The sequence below is a fragment of the Tachysurus vachellii genome, chromosome 2 (genome assembly GCF_030014155.1).
Source record: "Tachysurus vachellii isolate PV-2020 chromosome 2, HZAU_Pvac_v1, whole genome shotgun sequence".
In the NCBI taxonomy this organism is placed as follows: Eukaryota; Metazoa; Chordata; class Actinopteri; order Siluriformes; family Bagridae; genus Tachysurus; species Tachysurus vachellii.
In genome coordinates this window covers 4035353-4042151 of record NC_083461.1, presented here as the reverse complement: position 1 = coordinate 4042151, position 6799 = coordinate 4035353, and the positions used below count along the sequence as shown (strand labels likewise).

Here is a 6799-nt window from a genome sequence, read left to right as displayed (position 1 = left end):
CCCTGTTGCAAGTTGTGTGTTTATGGCGTACTGTTTATGTGCTTGTGTTGCTGAGGTGTTTTTTTCCTGTTTCCTGTTTTTTTTCTCCTCCCTTCCCTCATGTTATGCTGTATTTCTTTTCAATCCCCTGTCTTCCTGTCCTGTCCCCCCCTTGTCATATTGTATGTATTGTATGTATGGGCAGGTTGATGGCTAATTTCGCTGGTACCTGTGACCAGTGACAATAAAGGCTACTAACTACTACAACTACTAAATCTGGTTCAGTCTCTGTATTTTCTCATAATGTAAATGATCAGGACACTGATCCCTACAGCGACAAACAATACTAGCAGTACAAACCATTCTGAAACTGGAGCGCTTTTGGTGATTGTGAATTGTTGTTGCCCTGATAAAAATATAATAATTTGATTATTTATTAAGACATTTTCAAAGCTATAGACTGAGAAACTGTAGAACTTCAACACTAAGAGACATTTTTGTGTTGTTTGGATGTTAACACGCTACCTGACATGCATGGAGACTGACTACAGTACATCAGTATAAAAACCGTACAAAGTGGGACTGAATTTACAAATAAACTCTACACTAGAATGTTCACTCAGCTCACAGGAACTTAACAAAACCTTTAACTTTCAGTTCACAAGGTCTGTAAGTATCATTAGAATAAGAGATGTATTTACCTTCTACCTTCAGTAACACAGCTCGTGGTTCTCCGTCCTGAGATTCATCGTGGATGAGACACTGATATAATCCTGTATCAGACAGGTGAACTGGACTGATGTGAAGAGAGAGATCACCGTCTAGAAAGCCTTCTACTGACATCGTGAATCTGTTTTGTTTAGTCATCCATCTGTTTGCAGGAGTGTACAGCAGAACCTCGTGTCCATCTTTCTTCCACTTTACATCTTTAACGACTTGTCGAGTGTCTCCGTAACATGGGAGAGTGACGTTCTTCCCCTCGTAAAGCCTTTACAACTGTCGGAACTTCTGGATAAACAAAAACAGATCACGTTATTACAGTTTAGCATTTAATGTGGCTGGTCAGACTTTACTACAGACATGTTAAGAATGACAGAATGTTCTGCTGATGACAGCAAGAGCACTTACTGATAACTTTCAGCTTTACTTCAGTCACTGATATTTCATTACAACTGCACTTGTAAGAGCCTGCATCATTGTAGGCTACTGAACTGATCATCAGGGAGAAATTTCCTCTGCTTGTATCTCCTGGTAGTGTAAATCTTTTGTTAAAATGCTCTTGTTTTGAACAAATCTGCTGAACGATGCCAACTTTGTCAGGAATGAAGCGTATCCACTGAACCACTGGACAATTTCCTGAGCACTTACACGGGAGGGTCAGGGCTTCATTCACCATCGATTCTATGACGATGAAGGCTTGGCACTGCTGCATCAGCAGGTAAACTAACAGATCAGAGAATAAACCAGAAAAGATATTTTGAATATGTGACACACCATAAATCCATAATTTAAAGCTGTTTCTTTTGGAAAACAATCCTCGTTCAGTACTTTGTTCAGGTCGTCTAAGCCTGATTGATTCAGTGCAGATCTGAGCACGATTGCTGTGTTCATATATGTTTAAATAAACCGAACCAAGGGACAAAACTCAACAGGCTCCAGAAACAAACAGTCCAGACTTTTGAGAATGTTAAAGAAAGATCTTACACCAAGTCATTAGAACTTTCTCTGAAAGAAACACAGACACACTGCTGATTAGGTGATGTAACTTTTTTCTCTCTCTTTTATATAAGTCTAAAGAAAGAGAAGTCTCATGTTCAAGCTTATTGAAAATATGTTTAACTACTTACTTTTTCTTTCTTTTATTTATTTATTTCATACTGGCAAATAATACAATGCCACACACATACACCTCTAAATTGAGCAGGAGCAGGTCTTATAGTCACTTAGACAGAAGCTTTTATTCATTCATTCATCTTCTACCGCTTATCCGAACTACCTCGGGTCACGGGGAGCCTGTGCCTATCTCAGGCGTCATCGGGCATCAAGGCAGGATACACCCTGGACGGAGTGCCAACCCATCGCAGGGCACACACACACACTCACGCACTCACACACTATGGACAATTTTCCAGAGATGCCAAATCAACCTACCATGCATGTCTTTGGACCGGGGGAGGAAACCGGAGTACCCGGAGGAAACCCCCGAGGCACGGGGAGAACATGCAAACCGACCCTGGAGGTGTGAGGCGAACGTGCTAACCACTAAGCCGTGCCCCCCTAGACAGAAGCTTAAATGTCTTTAATAGGTTTAATGAGAACCCCGACAGAACCCCATCCAATCCAGCACGTCTCTACTCTTGTCTTATATTCTTAATCTCTCTTGTCCAAAACGCCACCATACAATATTCTGGATCCCACCAAAGGTTCCATGGTAAAACACAACTAGGATAAACACAACATCATGTCAAGAAATGTTTGAATCTGTCATCAGTGTTTAATACAGAACTATAAACAGTATCACTTACCCATCACAGTGATGCCAGGAATTAAAAGCCACTTCATGGTGTTTCAGAAAGTCCTATAAGAGAGTTACCTACAAGAGCAGCATGATGTAAAGAAAAGGAAACTTTATAGCTCACACACACACACACACACACACACACACACACACACACACACACACACACACACATATACATAGCTGATGCACACACACATAAACTCACACACACACACACATCTTTATCTTTATTTAAATAATCATCACACATAAAGATATATTATCTGACACCACATTGACTTTACAGCTGTAAAGTTACTGTGTGTCTGTTTATACTTAAGTGTTACTACAATTTAACAACACAAACAGAAAAAGATAAAAAACTTACACATTCACAATGAACTCTTTGTGTGCAGCACGAAGCAGTTAAGAGCTTTACCTTTAGATCACAGGTTCATATGGGACTTGTGTAGGAGCAGGAACTGGGATATTAACTGAGACATTCTGGAGGCGTGTAAATGTTTTTAATCCGCCTGTAAGATGACTAATCAGAGTCACTGAAATGCCTTATAATTTTAATAACCATCCAACGATTGGTTCAAGGTTGACAAATTCACACATCAGCCTCACAAACCCTTTTATTTATTTGTTTTTTCCAACCAGAAAATAGAGAGGTGATAAATGTGGCATGTGGCTTGACACGTACATGAGTTATCCAGCTCTTATATGACAACATACTCTAACATAATACCATACTATGCTGCTCAAAATGAGAAATCCTGTAGCTGACTACGATTCTGATTCGAGTGACAATGAATCAGTGGAGCCGATTCTGCACAGCAATTCATGAAAAGACAGGAAAGCGAGATAGAATACAATAAACAGTGCATTATTAATTAAATATAGTATAATACAGCTGCCAACTGTTATGTTCTAGCTATTATGTTTTTCCTGCTGAACCACTAACTCTAATAGTTTATAAAACATTCCTATCACGTATTTAATATCAGACATCATAATATCACTTTTTAAATCGGACATCACTATGAACATTATTATCAATGTGTTTTACACATACAGTGATCTATCATTGGCGATCACTGTATGGTTGAGTTTTTATTTGTGTAAATATAAGCTTTTTCCACTCAGTATTTCAAGACTAGCGACATTTCCGAATAGCGACAATGTGTTGAATCGATTCTGAAGCTTCAGAGTTGACTCACGAATCACAAATACCTGGAACCAGGTAAATACTAGCTCTTTTTATAATCCAATCCCAGTCCTTTGTAATATTTATTTGTTTCAGGGAATAGGGAAAAAGTAATAAACAGATTTATTATGAGCTAATCATGTGGCTAATTTTGTGGTGAAGAAAGAGCTGAGCCGCAAGGCGAAGCTCTCTATTTACCAGTCGATCTATGTTCCTACCCTCACCTATGGTCAAGAGCTTTGGGTCATGATCCCGGATACAGATCCCGGATACAGGCGGCCGAAATGAGTTTCCTCCGCAGGGTGGCTGGGCGCTCCCTTAGAGATAGGGTGAGGAGCTCGCTCACTCGGGAGGAGCTCAGAATAGAGCCGCTGCTCCTCCACATCGAGAGGAGTCAGCTGAGGTGGCTCGGGCATCTGTTCCGGATGCCTCCTGGAAGCCTCCCTGGGGAGGTGTTCCGGGCATGTCCAACCGGGTGGAGGCCCCGGGGAAGACCTAGGACACGCTGGAGGGACTGTGTCTCTCGGCTGGCCTGGGAACGCCTCGGTATTCCCCCGGAGGAGCTGGAGGAAGTGTCTGGGGAGAGGGAAGTCTGGGTGTCCCTGCTCAGACTGCTGCCCCCGCGACCCGGCCCCGGATAAGCGGTAGAAGATGGATGGATGGATGGATGGATTATGAGCTAATCATGGACTTCAGGAGAGAGAGCGGAGGCACAAACACACACACACACACACACACACAAGCACAAGTGAGTAAAGAGTGACTCAGCTGTCCAGACCTAGGGGAAGTTCATTCTGCCTTGGTGCCAGAACAGAAAAGAGTATTGTAGTATACTTGTTGTATGCTTGCCTCTTACCCTGAGAGACGGTGGAACCAGTCAAGCAGTGCTGTAGATCTGAGGGTGTGAGGTGCAGTGCGAGGAGTGATGAGAGCTTTGAGGTAAGAGGGTGATGGTCCATTTTTGGCTTTGTAGGCCAGCATCAGTGTTTTGAATCTGATGCGTGCAGATACAGGAAGCCAGTGGAGGGATCGCAGCAGCGGGGTGGTGTGGAGAACTTAGGCAAGTTGAACACAAGCCGGGCAGCTGCATTTTGGATCATTTAAAGAGGTGGACAGAGGACACACACACAAATACAGATACACACACATACAGATACACACACACATACTGTACACACACATACAGATACACACACACACACATACAGATAAACATACACACACACACACTCACACATACACTGACACTCAAACATACACATACATACCCTCGCACTTACATACACACTCACACATACACACACACACTCACACACACACAGACTCATACACACACAAACACATCAATGAGTTGTCGTGTGAACGTGTCTCCAGCTTCAAGTCCCTGAGGATCCACATCTCAGATGACATCCTGGACCACTAACACCTCAACCTGGTCAAGAAAGATCATCTGTCTTTCTAGTGCATTTGGGTCAGGAAAGACTGTTACCCATTTGACCATGACTGTTAAAAATGAATCTAATGTTATAGTGTGACTGAATATGCAAATGTGTAAAAAGGGTTCCTTAAAAGAAAACATGAGAAGTTTATAGTGACATTGTTGACATCTTATCCTGTAGAGGAGAGTGTGATACACTGCATACAATTCATGTAAGATGCTATTTTTGTTTACGTTGTAAAAATGTTGATTGTTCATGCTTTTCGAAAAAAAAAAAATCTGTACTGTGCATTTTAAAATGACTTAATTTTGGTTGGTAGACCTGCGTCATGACGTCATAGCACGCCTCTATAGGTTGCTTTAGTAACCTCCTTTTCAGGAGTTTGGAAAAAAACAAATGAACAAAACACACTTTTGTTGGAGTATAAACAAGGTTCAATGTAGTTTTAAGTTCTATGTGTTTAAAGTAGTTTGCTCTACAACATGTTGTACACCAGGAGAGTACAGAATGATGATGTTGATGATGATGTCGATGACGATGATGTTGATCACTACAGAGATGAACAATCTTAGCAGTACAAACCGTGCTTTTAAAACAAGGCCCACATTTCGAGGCCTCTTCAACAGTGCCTGCTTAAAAGGTCTTGGAATAATTAGCCAACCGCACCCGCTGTGTAACGGTGTGTTGAATAGTTAAATTGATGCATAAATGGGGACAGCGCCATCTGTTGGCTGCGTGATGGCATTTAGCACGTAAAATAAGGACGGCCCACAGCAGAGATAATGAGACTGTGCCGTGGGTAAGTCGCATGTTTTCATCAGTGGAGAATTAAATGTTAAAATGATTAAAAACATATAACTAATTGCTGTATTGCAAATTTTCCTTGCAGTGAACTACTGTTGAAACTGTTGATGTGTTTGGCGTCGAATGTGATGTTTTATATTGAGTTATTTTTAGTTTGTGTTAGTTTTAGTTACGAGGCCTAATCGTAATTGATTTGTGGAAGTTTTGTTTTAATTCTCCATGCGAGTTCCCTTATTTCCTGTGTTCTCCATTGTGCAGCTCAGCAGAAAGGACTGCCTGGGCAAGACCGTCACACCTGGCTACATAGAGCAACAAGAAAACATTTATTTTTACATTTATGCAAATATATATGTAATATTTGTAAGTTCATTCATTCATTCATTCATCTTCTACCGCTTATCCGAACTACCTCGGGTCACGGGGAGCCTGTGCCTATCTCAGGCGTCATCAGGCATCAAGGCAGGATACACCCTGAACGGAGTGCCAACCCATCGCAGGGCTCACACACACTCCCATTCACTCACGCAAACACACACTAGGGACAATTTTCCAGAGATGCCAATCAACCTACCATGCATGTCTTTGGACCGGGGGAGGAAACCGGAGTACCCGGAGGAAACCCCCGAGGCACGGGGAGAACATGCAAACTCCACACACACAAGGCGGAGGCGGGAATCAAACCATGACCCTGGAGGTGTGAGGCGAACGTGCTAACCACTAAGCCACCGTGCCCCAATATTTGTAAGTTGAATAATAAAAATCAAGAGTTATTTAACATTAATTAGTATTTGCATTTATTTTACATTACATTTAGTTACATTTAGCTATATTTATACTGCCTCAAAGTTACATCTGGCCCTTTGAGGG

At 41.8% G+C, this 6799-nt stretch overlaps 1 long non-coding RNA gene across 1 annotated transcript; it reads right to left on the bottom strand.

The window, feature by feature from the left end:
* Positions 1 to 318: 318 nt before the first annotated feature.
* On the bottom strand, positions 319 to 1246 carry LOC132858951 (uncharacterized). The gene is made up of 3 exons (XR_009649670.1): positions 1108 to 1246; positions 681 to 984; positions 319 to 385 (listed from the first exon to the last, which is right to left on the bottom strand). It is a non-coding gene; the product is annotated as an uncharacterized LOC132858951 (long non-coding RNA).
* Between the last annotated feature and the right edge of the window lie 5553 nt (positions 1247 to 6799).